Source organism: Ursus arctos, unplaced genomic scaffold (genome assembly GCF_023065955.2).
Source record: "Ursus arctos isolate Adak ecotype North America unplaced genomic scaffold, UrsArc2.0 scaffold_11, whole genome shotgun sequence".
In the NCBI taxonomy this organism is placed as follows: Eukaryota; Metazoa; Chordata; class Mammalia; order Carnivora; family Ursidae; genus Ursus; species Ursus arctos.
The window spans coordinates 20,284,954-20,299,017 of NW_026622775.1; the positions used below are offsets into that span (position 1 = coordinate 20,284,954).

General features: G+C 39.4%; 1 pseudogene; it reads left to right on the forward strand.

Moving 5' to 3' along the window:
• Positions 1-349: 349 nt before the first annotated feature.
• The window catches only part of LOC123001113 (60S ribosomal protein L24-like), a 34,622-nt pseudogene continuing 20,907 nt past the window's right edge, over positions 350-14,064 (forward strand).

Sequence of the window (14,064 nt, forward strand, 5' to 3'; positions counted from 1 at the left end):
ACCTGGGTGGCTCGGTCGGTTAAGCGTCTGACTCTTGTTCTCAGTTCAGGTCTTGATTTCAGGGTTGTGAGTTCAAGCCCTGCAATGGGTGGGCATGGAGCTTACCTCAAATCAATCAATCAATATTTTTTTTAAATGTTTAAATGACTACTTTTATGTTATGATAATTTCACTTTAATAAAAACAAACAAATAGCAGGTGTGGCTTCTGTCTCCACACTGGGCCCTGACTGATAAGTGGGCCTTATTCCACAAACAGCAGCCTTCGAGTTTGCTTTTACTGCCCTAGCCACAGAGTCTCTCATCAGCCCTAGTTCTTGTCCAGTTCTCTAGTTCCTGCTGTTCAGGAGATGGTTGACTGTCAGAGAAAAGCATTGTCTCGACCTGCGCTGTCCGGTACTGTAGCCACCCGCCATGCGTGGCTATTGAAATTGAAATTTAATCGAATAGTTCAGTTCCACTGACACTTTTCAAGTGCTCATTACCCCCAGCGGCGAGTGGCTACAGCAGTGCCCAGAACATTCCCATCATCGCGGAAAGTTCTACTGAGCGGCGTTGGTCCGCACCTCTTCGAGGCTCTTTCCAAAGTATTCTGTGGCTATTCATCAGCTGGTACTTAACAGCTTCCCTTGGAGCCTAAGCGAGAAAAATCAGGGAAGAGGAGGTTGGGTCGGGGACATATTTCTTTGCAGCTTTCACCACTTCACTCTGCCCTTCCTTCAAGCCATCAGTCCCGCTCTCATCCACCGCTCTCCCGAAGGACTCATCCGCAGTTCCCGCACGCGTAAGTCTACATTTAGTTTGATTACGTATTAATTTGACCTGCAAAATTATAAACTCCTCTAGGCCAGGGTTTGGGGGATTGTTCACACACCCTCCCCACGTTCAGCGGTATATTCCTTGAGGGTTCTCACTGAACATCCGAAGAGGCTCGCTCTGGTTTCGGGGGATTCTTTCCAAACTGACAACGTGAAAACTCTGCCCGCACAGCGGTAACACCCTGCCTAAATAAACACAAGTGATTTCCGATGCTCTACTCCTAGGATTTCTTCTGGTTTTGATTTTTTTTAACGAGCATACCACTTCAAAAACATTCTCAGTGTGGCTCAGCCCGAATAACTCCAGCAGGAGATGGTAGCTCTCCTCTGTGAAAATCAGCCCGGCACTAAATCGTTTTTGTTCTCGGGTCGCAGATCAGATCCAAGATCAACCCAGAGGGAGAGAAGGCAGAGATACAAGCCGAACACAATGCCCTTCCCTCAAGACTTTTTCCTGAGTGTGCTTCCTACTTGTAAAGGATAAAGTGAGGCATATCAAAAATTTTAAGAGTTGAACAAAAATCGATCGGAAGGGGGGAGTACCAAAGCTGAAGAAGTCAAGAGCGCTCCACGGGCAGGAGTTCAGGGAAAGATTTTTATAGAGAAACGGCAGATGCAAAGTAAAGAAATTATTCACTGGCTATAGCTTAAAGCCTAGTTCGCTGTTTGTGACCGGTTTTCCTTAAGTTTCAATGTCGTAACCCTGGGTATTTACAGTCTTAGATTTTGGTTTGCTTACATAGGCCAACATGGCGTGAGAGCCACCTGCATCCAGTGGCCTCATTGTTCAATTAGTTTACAATGTGTTTGTTGTGTGGCTCTCAGGGAAGACCCCTGAATATCTGAATGGAAGATTCCAATCACAGGGGAATTGATCAGTGGTAGTCTTAAATGACTTTTTGTTAACTCTCATCAGATTTTGAAATATTAGTCTGTAGGTTACAGCAACTTCCTCAATATTTATGAAAACTGAATACGAGCTTGAGGAAAATCTGTGCTTTGTGTAGTTTCCAGGCTACCTTAGCAGGCATAAATCTGTATTGGGCTGATAAGGAGCATTTTCTTCTGACTTTACTACAGGTATGATGTGATCATTCCACATTGAAAGTGGGAATGATCAAGATTCGTGATGGCTTCGCCAAGGAGCTCAGCCTTGCTAACTGCAGGAATAATAAAAGAAAATATTAAAGAAAGTGGTTAGGGGCGCCTGGGTGGTTCAGTCGGTTCAGTGCCCTACTCCTGATTTCAGCTCAGGGTTGTGAGATTGAGCCCCCCATGGGCTCTGTGCTCAGCACAGAGTCGGCCTCAGATTCTCTGTCTCCACGTGCCCCTCCGCCCGCTCACACACACTCTAAATAAATAAATAAATAAATATCCTTAAAAGAAAAGAAAGAAAGTGGATAAATACGGAGAGCCCAATTGATACAAGGCCTTGAATATCCAGTAAAGATATCCATGTGGGTACGTGAGCCAATTATTGTTGGCACCGTCACGCTCCCATCTCTTCCTTCCACTTCCTCTGCTACTTTCTCTTTCCAAGTTTACAGAAACTACTTCCCTCGCTCTCCAAGTTCTCTCTGGCCAATTTTCAGAGTGGTTGACACATACAGGAACCCACTTTAAAATCCTGAGCAGACAAATGATATAAAGTGGGGGAAGCCATCAGTGCCTTTCCCATTTGCCCTAGTGCAGGGCTTTGTCGGTTCTGTGCCCACTGCCTGACCTCCTCTGCCAGCATCTGCCTCTCTTTTCCTGAGGGCTTTCTCACACAGCAGAAGGGAAGTAGCAGGGAATTAACACCCCCTGGAAGAAGTCCTTGCAATGATGGATGGCAGTTGGTATATAAATACCCAGTTCTCTTGTCCCTTGGGTGAGATCACTGTGAAATGTAGATTCCACATTGGCTCCCAGTTTTCCGGTGGGATGACGCCCTCGTTTTCCAGGGTGGTAACTTGCCTCTATTGGCTGCCTTCCCTTCTATTTCACAACCTCATATCCTACTGACGTTTACTGGGATCATCTCCCAAATAAACCACTTGTGCTCAGATCTTTGTTTTAAGAGCTGCCACTAAAAGACACAGGATAATAATAATGGTTATTTGTTCAGCATATGCCATGTGAGAGGCACTGTTCTAAGAGCTTTATATGTCTTCATTGGATAAGGTAGATACTATCATCATTACGCCCAGAGTCCAGAAGGGGAAGTGGAGCACAGAGAGGTTAAATACTTACATTTGAACCTAGTCAGCATTGTTCCAGAGCCTATGCACCTACACTATGCTGCTCACTGCCTCAAATAGGCCTTAAGGAAATAAATAAACATGAGAAAGGAATAAAATCAAAGGAATCAATTCATGAATTCTAAGTGCCTGACAGAGAAAGAACTAGCAGACTTGGGTACGTATTAAATAAGAAGTAAAGAGAAAGGAGCAAAAATGAATGCAATGATGAGAGGAGGTATGCCCCCTAAATAAAAATTACATTGACTCTGGAAGATTAAAGATGGGTGCATATGTTTTGCTCGTCCTCCCATTGAGAGGTGGAGGTTGATTTCCCTCTCTCTTGAATCTGGACTGGCATTAATGATTTCCTTGACCCATGAAATGCATTGGAAGTAATACTCTGACCTCCGAGGTCAGATGTAAGAAGTCTTGCAGCTCTGCCTGGGTCTTTTAGGAGACTTTTCAGAGAACCCTGCACCACCATGTGAGAAGTCTGACGTGCCTGAGGCTGCCACACCGGAGAGGCCACAAGTAAGTGCTCCAGGGCATACTGTCAGATGATTACAACTTTTCAGCCACCGCTGAAAAGGCTCCAAACATCTAGGACTCTCCAAACCTATAGGGTACCAATCTGTCTGAGGTGCAGGCTATCAAGGGGTTCATTTTATACACAGAATTTTAAAAGAATAATAGGACAAACAAAAAGCTGGTCTGTTTTTGATTATCACCATGAACTAGCAATCCTAAACGATGTCAGTGATAAAATATTACTACCTGGCGGTATCTTTTGTGGCCCTAACTTCTAAACACTTGCTATGGTTACTGTTTAGTTTTAATAATATGTATATAAACTTCAAATTAACATATTTGTAACAAACACTATATTCTCCATGGAAGTTAATGGGGAGAACTCCCAGTTATCTAGTTAACCCCCAACACACCCAATCTCAGCAAAGCATGATCATTTCAAGTTCTCTAAAAGAACCCAGTTCTTCCTTACCGTGTTTCTTCCTTGTGTCTCTCCTTTACTACTCACGCAGAACACTTCATTTCTGACATTTCTGGTCACCAAATGTGTGGAGGCTTTTCCCTACAACAAGAAATTCTCTGTGACACCGGCTGAGTGTCCTACGTTATAAGTCATGTCTGACTCTATCTACTGCTAGAGCATCAGATCCCACAGTTTAAGGTCTCAATCCCACAAGACTGCTCCCCGCATACACGTACTTCCGACACTAATCACAAGCCCAGGTTATCACCTGTGCTTCTAACCAATCAGTTAAAGATTAGAGGTTCCAGGGGCGCCTGGGTGGCGCAGTCGTTAAGCATCTGCCTTCGGCTCAGGGCGTGATCCCGGCGTTCTGGGATCGAGCCCCACATCAGGCTCCTCCGCTGGGAGCCTGCTTCTTCCTCTCCCACTCCCCTGCTTGTGTTCCCTCTCTCTCTGGCTGTCTCTGTCAAATAAATAAATAAAATCTTTAAAAAAAAAAAAAAGATTAGAGGTTCCAATGACTCCCTCCTTGTGTTCAATTAATTTGCTAGAGCAGCTTACAGAACTTAGGGAAACAATTACTTATGTTCGCCAGTTTATTAAAGAATATCATAAAGGATATAGATAAACGGCCACATGAAGAGATACATGGGGCAGGATCTGAGAGGGTCCCAAGTGCAGGAGCTTCTGTCCCGATTGGACTGGGATACATCACCCCCCTGGTGGAGATGTGTTCACTAGCCTTGAAGCTCTCCAAACCCCCTACTACTGGAATTTTTGAAGGTTTCCTCACGTAGGCACAATCAAGGATTAAGTTCATTTCTAGGTCCTCTTCCCTCCCTGGAGTGTGGGGGGGGCAGGGGGAGGGTGAAAATTCCAAGCTTCTATTCATGGCTTGGTCTTTCTGGTCACCAGCCCCCACCCAGGAGCCCACCCAGAGTCAGCTCAATAGAACAAATGATGCTCTTTGTGCTCTTATCACTTAGGAATTTACAAGAGTTTTAGCAGCCCTGTGCCAAGAAGTGGGACCAGAGTTTTATACATATATCGTATAATTTCACACTGTCTTTATGGACATTGTGGAGCTATGTGTTCTCCAGTCCCTGGAGGGCTACATATTCCTGCATTTAGATGATAAACTCAGATAAATTATGATAGCACAGTAGTTGCAGAGACAAAGAAACAGAATTTCAATTTTTCTACCTGACCACTTGGAGTTTTCTTTGTATTTTAAAAATCAAAAGCAATAAAACAAGGTGCAAATTGCAAAGGTAATATTAATGTTTGGAAAGAGAACATTCATACATGAAAACTTTGGCTGAATTTAAATAATATCTCTATGAATTAAAATTTTTTCTTCTATTTTAATTGTTAATTGTTTTAAAGCTAAGGAACAGATAAAGAAAATAAAACATTATATCAATGGTACAATTTAGTGATTGCCCAAATTGTATCATTTGCAGAATTTTCAGCTATTATAAAATTCATCTATTAGTTATTGAACAATTATTTACTTCAAATATTATTACATCAGACTGTAACCAAAAGTTCAAACAATGTAGATTAGACAGAAAAACTTCTGAATAAATAGTCATGCATTTTTTCTTTTTTTGTTGGACTGTAGTATCTTTTTTCCTTCTTTTTTTTTAAACTGGTATGGTTACTTATACAAAGCTCAACAAAAAAAAATTTTTTTTTGAGAGGGGGTGCCTGAGTGGCTCAGTTGGTGAAGCATGTGACTCTTGATTTTGACTGAGACTGAGCCTGGCATGGAGCTCAGCGCTCAGCGTGGAGTCTGCTTGGGATTCTATCTCCCTCTCTCTCTCCCCTTCCCCCACCCACACTCTCTAAATAAATAAATAAATAAATAAATAAATAAAATTTTTCATGGTTTCTATCTCTTTTGTGGGCATTGTTATTATTAATTTCATTCCATGTTGTTATTGAAAATGAAAGTGTGCTAAAAAATCATTGTTCTGTACACTATATACACAGATACACCAGGCCCGTTCATCAGACAGCTGAATACCACCAAGTGACCAACATGAACACTACGTGGAGCAAAAGAATCACCTAGCCAAGCAATCCCTGCCTGAATCTCGGAGTCATGAAATATATTCAGATAGTCATTGTTTCAAGCCACTAAGCTTTGGGGATGGCTTGAGGTAATGGCAAAAGACAGCAGGAACATTTCCAAAGCTGAAAAATGAGAATGCTTGTGAGTCTTCACTTTCTAAAATGGTGTAACGGGGGGCCTGGGTGGCTCAGTTGTTAAGCGTCTGCCTTCAGCTCAGGGCGTGAGCCCAGGGTCCTGGGATCGAGCCCTGCATCAGGCTCCTCCGCTGGGAGCCTGCCTCTTCCTCTCCCACTCCCCCTGCTTGTGTTCCCTCTCTCACTGGCTGTCTCTCTCTCTGTCAAATAAATAAATACAACCTTTAAAAAAAATAAAATAAAATGGTGTAACGTGAATTTGAGTTTTTCACGCAAAGCTTGATTTACTTTTTAAGACGTTATTTATGATTCTAATATCAGTAGTTCTCAGCCAACAAAGTTCCCTGGCTGGTTCTGATAAACTCACTTCCCAAACCACCACATTTCAACGTCCTTGAAAACTGCCACAGTGACGAAGAGCACTCGTTAAGGATAGCTGGAATTACATCCTAATCTGAAGGTTTTGAGGACTCTGGACTTAATTACTTTAACGACATTTTTTGACCTATCATGTGCCAGGCACTCTTCTAGGCACTGGGATATAACAGTGAACAAGACAAGGTCCCTGCTGTCACGGAGCTTATATCCTAATAAATTATGATAATGAGTTAACTTTCAGATATGTTTTACCTCGGAGATCACTGGGATATTCCCTTGGCAGTGCACAGTAGACATCCAGAAACAAAAGTAAATCCTAGCATTCAGAACTGAAGATTCAGATTTTAAATGACTAGAATTTGGCATGTGTTTTACTCAGTGAATAAAGACTCGCATGAAAATTTTAATTTTATGGCTCCTCGTTATGTTGGAAGTCCACATAACATGGCACACGTGGATTCAGACACTCACAGAAGGTCGGGAGGGTAGCTGTTCTTTTCTATTCCTTCGAGCTGTTTTTTCTTGTGTTAGCTTCATTCTCGTGTAGACGCTCTCCTCTTCCTGTGGCAGCACCGATGGCCGCGGACAGGTCCTGGTTCACGTCATCCAGAGTCCACACACAGTGGTTGGCACAGAGTACGCATGTAATAAATATTTGTTAAATGACTGAATCTCAGCTTATAATCCCAGATTTTAAGAAGTGACCTTCCCTCTCCCAGCATGCATATAAAAATCCCAAATGGACTTTATTAGTCCTGCTTTCACAATGTGTCCATACCTAGACCAAGAACCATGTTCAAAAAAATACATTTTTCTAATCCGGTTCAGGTGCCAACCACAAAAGCTCCACCATAACCCTTTGGCATAGGAAAGAAAAGATGCCCAACAGGCAAAGTGATGAGATATAATTCTTTGCTACAGTGTGAAAAAGAGGGAAAATGTAATGGCTCCAAAAATAGAGTTAGAAGAATACTCACAATAAAAGGCTAGTAAAAGAAAAGTTCAAAAAAATAGAGACTAAATCAGGAGTATGTAATGTTCTAGGAAGTAAGGGATAGAGATGGTTTCAAATAGCAAAGAGAACTCAACAAAACCTAATCCAGCACATAAAGGAAGAAAAGAACCAAGAATGAATCCCCAAATAGTGTGACTTGCTTGAGATTTTAGAAATCTGTAAGGAACATTTACTGTGTGCCAAGTCTGTGCTAGGGACTGGAAGCGTATTGGTATTGTCACTCAGTTTAGAGTCTCTTTGGGAATATACAGAAGCAAACTGGCAAATACAAAACAAGAGCTTTGTCTATAGAAAGCACCTGCGGCAGGAAGCATAAGATCATTGCCACAGTGCCTACAGTGTATTCTTTCAGATGTTTGCCCTTGACTCTATGGTGCATATTAATCAATAAATCAATAAACAAAAGAGTGGATGAAAAGAGAAGTTTTAAAAATAAGTGTTACACTTTACTTCTACTAGTGTAGAACTGTCCTTAATTACAACTGATGACCATATGCCACAAACATGGAAAGTGGCTTGCAAATTGTTTTTTATCAATTCCAGGGTTCAAAGGATATTCTTAGAGTCACATTGTATCCCAAAATGTGATAGGGTTACCCAAAAGATGTACAGCAGTATTTTAATTCTAACCAGTGTGAGGTTCTCTGAGTATTAGAATTCACTTAGCATGATTAATAAGTTACCTCTAAGATATCAATGGAGAGATAGATTGTGTCCATGGATTAAGAGAGTCAACATAGTAAAAATGTCAATTCTCCCCAAACTGATCTATAGATGCAATGCAAATTCTATCAAAATCCCAGCAAGGATTTTTATACACATAGACAAGCTTATTCTAAAATTTCTGTGGAAAGGCTCAGAGCACAGACTAGCTCAAACAATTTTGGGAAAAAAAAAAAAGAATAAAGTCAGAAGAATCACTGTACCCAATACTAAAGTTTTCTGTGTAGCTATGTTCACTGTGGTATTGGCAGAGACAAAGATACATAAATCAATAGAACAGAGTAGAGGACCCAGAAATAGACACACACAAGTATACACAGCTGATTTTTGACAAAGGCGCAAAATTAACACAGCAGAGAAAGGATAGCGTTTTAAAGAAATGACGCTGAAGCAATTGGACATCCATATGCAAAAGAGTGAAGTTAGACCTAACCTCACACCTTATACAAAAATTAACTCAAAATGGATCACAGACTTACATGTAAAACCTAAACTATAACACTTAGAAAATAAAAACGTAGGAGAAAATCTTTATGATCTAGGGTGAGGAAGAATTTTTAGACTTGACACCAAATGCACAATCCATAAAAGGATAAATTGATAAATTGGGCTTCAGCACAACTGAAAACCTTTGCTCTGCAAAAGACCATGTGAAAAAGATGCAAAGACATCTTTTTACAAGCTGGGAGGAAATATCTGCAAACCACATATCTGAAAAAGAACTACTATGTAGAATATATGAAGAACTCTCAGAACTCAATGACATATAAAAAATCCAATTAAAAAATGGGCAAAAGACATTTCACTGAAGAGGATATGCAGAAGGATAATAAACATGTGAGAAAGTCAATATCATTAACCATTAGGGAAATGCAAATTAAAACCACAATAAGACAGTACTATACGGCTATCAGAATGACAAAAACAAAACACAGTGACACCAAATGTTGGCAAGGATTCGCAGAAACTAGATCACTCCTAACAGTGCTGGGGGAATGTAAAATGGCATAGAAATTCTGGAAAATAGGCAGTTTCTTATAAAACTAGATGTGCAACTACCACGTGACACAGTAATTGCACTCAGCAATTAGAAAGAAGGAAGTATTAATACGTGCAACAATAGATTAACCTCCAGGGAATTATGCTGAGTAAAAAAGCTAATCCCCAAAGAGTACCTAGTGTAGGATCCAATTTATATAACTTTCTTGAAATGACAAGATTTTAGAAATGGAGAACAGATTTGTGGTTGCCAAAGGTCAGGAACGGGAAGGGAGAATGTTCTAAAAGGGGCAACACGAGGGATCCCTGTGGTGATGAAACTAGCTTTTATTTTATTTTTATCTCTGATGTGGTTACACAAACCTACAGATGCGACAATAAATTGAATAAAAATAAGTACAAGTAAATATGAATGAGATGCGATCTGTGGATTACTTGTAATATTATACTGTAGTTTTGCAAGATGTTGCCATTATGGAAAACTGGGTAAGAGATACATAGCATCTCTGTGTTATTTCTTACCACTCACTGCATCTGAATCTACCATTATCTTAAAATAAGAAGTTTAATTATTAAAAATTATCTCTAGATTTGTGGGGCACCTGGGTGGCTCAGTCCGTTGAGCCTCTGCCTTAGGCTCAGGTCATGATTCTAGAGTCCCAGGAGAGCCAAGTGAGGGCTCCCTGCTCAGTGGGGAGTCTGCTTCTCCCTCTGCCCCCTCCCCCCTGCTCATGCTCTCTTTTCCTCAAATATATAAATAAAATCTCTAACAAAATAAAAATGATCTCTGGATTTCAGTCATCAAAATAATGCAATCTAGTGATACTAACTCTTAACCCATAGGAGCCCCCATGAACTTGGGACAAGGATCCCAGTCTCATTAACCTTGCCCGTCCCAGTTGCTGCATTATGCAGCATTATATTATATGATTACAATCAAAAGAATTAGAATCACCTTAGTTGGACTGTAGGCTGCTGAGTAAAAATCTTGAAGAACAGAAGGGCAGAACAGAAAGTGGAAGCTTCTAAGAGAAGCGTGTGTTCGCTGCCTTACAAATGGTCCACAAGTGAAGTTAAAAATGAAGTCAGAATAGGTCCTTGTCTGCAGATGGACAATAGCTGATTCGTAGAAGAAGCCAACACAGAAGAAAAGAATCAGGTCGAGTATATTGTTCATCATAATGAAAAGCCAGCGCTAGCGTGAGTGGCCTGGGCAAGGAAACTGCGCACCGGCCACCGCTGCTGCCCAAGCAGCCCACGTGGATTCAGAGAATGAAGGAGAACCCCACTGTCTCTAAAGAAAATGCTGCAATTCCCTCTCTAGAACAATGTCAGTAAAACTATTTTGCAGATAAACCTAAGGGCAGACGTGGGAAGTCAATTGCCAACATCTCAGAGCTAGGAAATGACAAAGCCAGGATTCAAAACCAAGTTTTCTAATTCCAAGGCCAGTTCCACGGCTGCTAGAGTTTAGACAGACCTTGGCTAATAACTGCACAGAACAGTTCAACTGGCAGAAGAAGAGCTGCGTGATTACATTGAACATTCTCACCTTTCATCACGTGGATTTTGGATATTACTTGGAGAGATAAACCTTTGAGTTCATATGTAGAAAAACTGCATTACATATGAATATTTCATTTCATTAATAGCATATTAAATGCTTTCAAGTACACTTGATCCTCACACAATCCTATAAAATAGGTAGGACTGGATTTCTTATTACCATTTATTAAAATGAGAAAAATGAGACTCAGTGAGACTAAGGGACTTGCCAAAGATGACATAGTTTTATATTAAAGGTGGAACTGGGACAAGAACATATTCTCTACCCACAAGTTTCTTTACACTTCTTTTTCTATTTTATTAATTCTCTTTTACATACAAGAGGATATATATTACAATCAACCACCCAGCTTAAGAACCTGATCTTAGCTGAGTTGTTGAAGTCCCTGTACTCTCCTCCCCAAGGGCCGCTGTTCACAACTCCAGTGATCTTCTCACATAGAATATAGTGGGAAGGGCGCCCCCTGGAGTTGTGTGCTGATAGCCTGTCCCCAACTCCTCTCTGCCCTCAATTCTGAACTGTGTTTATCATTATCTTACTTTTCTTGATATATCACCACATGTATTTATTACCCTAAAAAGGATTGTTTAATTTTGCCTGTTTTTTCATACTTTGTAAGCAGAGTCATACTGTTCATAGTCCGCTACAACTTGTTCCTTCACTCTGTGTTCTGTGTGGGAGCTGTATTCATGTTCACGTGAGTAGCTGTACTTCGCTCATTTTCCACCACAGTATAGTATTCTACAGTATGAGTTTGCCACAGACTTTTTGCTAGTCTCCTGACACTGAACCTTTGGGTTGCTTCCAGGTTGGTGCTATCATAAACATTGCAGCTATAAATATTCTTGTTCATGTCTCCAGATCCATAAATATAAGAGTTTCTCCTAGGTATAGAAGTAGGAGTGTAATTACTGTCTTGTAGGATTTACACATCTTCAACATTACTAGATAATTTCAAATTATTTTCCAAGATTTTGTACAAATTTATATTTTTGAGTCATCTGTGTATAAGAGTTTCTGCTTTATTCACATCCTTAGCAACCACTGGAATTATACACTTTATTTTTTTGCCACTATAATGGATATAAAACAGTACTGTATTGCATATCATTGTGGTTCTAATTTGCATCTCCCTGATTACTAATGGATTTGAGCATCTTTTCATAATTTTTTGGTTATTTTTGTTTCTTCTTCTGAGCAATGGCTGGTCATATCCTGGCCCATTTTTCTGTCAAGTTGCTTACTTTTTTCTTATTGATCTTTTAAGAGGAATTTATATATTTTAGGCAACATTTTAGGCAACTTATATATATTGTAAATTCTTCTCTCAACTTAATCTTGTGTTTCACTTTATTTAAGGAATCTTTTGAGAAACAGATCTTAATCTTAATATAAGCATGTTGATCAATCTTTTCCTTTATGGATTATTATTTTAATCTGTAATGTGGTGAAAGATATTTAAATTTAACACTGAATCTATGTATTAGACTTTTCATAGAGAACTACTGAGTTCATAAGAATCTATTTAGAATTTTTACATCTATTTTTATGAATAACATTAGTCTGCAATTTTCTTTTTTTATAATAATTTTTTATTATATTATGTTAGTCACCATGCAGTACATCCCTAGTTTTTGATGTAAAGTTCCATGATTCATTACTTGCATATAACACCCAGTGCACCATGCAATATGTGCCCTCCTTACTACCCATCACCGGCCTATCCCAGTCCCCCACCCCCCTCCCCTCTGAAGCCCTCAGTTTGTTTCCCAGAGTCCATAGTCTCTCATGGTTCATTCCCCCTTCTGATTACCGCCCCTTCATTCTTCCCTTTCTTCTCCTACCAATCTTCCTGAAATTTTCTTTCTTCCTTCTCTTTGTTTGGTTTGTAAATCAAGATCGTACCATCCTTATAAAATGAATTAGACAGTATTTGAAATACTTTTTTAAATTTTTTATTTAAATCCAATAAACATATAATGTATTGGTTTCAGAGGTAGAGGTCAGTGATTCATTAGTCTTCTATAATACCCAGTGCTCATTATATCACATTCCCTCTTTAATGTCCATCACCCAGTTACCCCTTCCCCCCACCCCCTTCCCCTGCAGCAGCCCTCAGTTTCTTTCCTACCCTGAAGAGTCTCTTATGGTTTGTCTCCCTCTCTAATTTCATCTTATTTTTTTCCCCTCTCTTCCCTTATGATCCTCTGTTTTATTTCTTATATTCCACATATCAGCAAGATCATATGATAATTGTCTTTCTCTGATTGGCTTCTTGCACTTAGCATAACACCCTCTAGTTCCACCCAAGATCGAAATTATGTCTTCCTTGAGTTTTTTGCTAGACCTTAACAGAAAAACTCTGGCCTCAGGCTTTCTTTATGGAAAGATACATAACTACCAATTCAACTTCTTCAATGGTTATAAGATGATTCAAGTTTTTTAAACCTTCTTAAGTCAATTAAGGCTAAACATTTTCCTAGGACTTTGTCCACTTTGTTTTTAAATTTATTGGCATAAAGTCGTCTGTAATTTTCTCATATCTTTTTAATCTCTGCTCTGTCTGTACTTAGTCCTCTTTTTCATTCTTTATTTTGTTTGTGACCTTTCTTTTCTTGATACAAATCTTGCTGTGTACTTGATAATTTTACTAGTATTTCAAAGAGTCAACTTTAGACTTCTTGATTATCTTTGTTGTATCTTATTTTTAATTTTATTAATTTCTCTCTTATCTTTATTATTTCCTTCCTTTAACTTTATTTATGTTTATTCTCCTGTGCTTTTTCTAATTTCTAAAGTAACTTGATTAGGTTAATAATTTTTAAATTTCTTCCTTTATAATATAAGAATTTAAGGCTATAAGTTTCCTCCAAGTTCTTTATTATTCCTAACAAGATTTTTTCTTTGACCAATGAACTATAGAAGGTTTTTTTTAATTTCCTAATATAAGGTGTTGATTCTGTTATCTTATTGTTTTATTATCTTATTGATTTCTAACAATTGTCATGAAGTCAAAAAACATGATCTGTATGATACTGATTCCTCAAATTCTTACTCTATGCCCCAGAATATAATCAGATTTTATAAATGATCCATGAGCTTGAGAAGACTGTATATACACCAATTGTAGGATTTCATTTT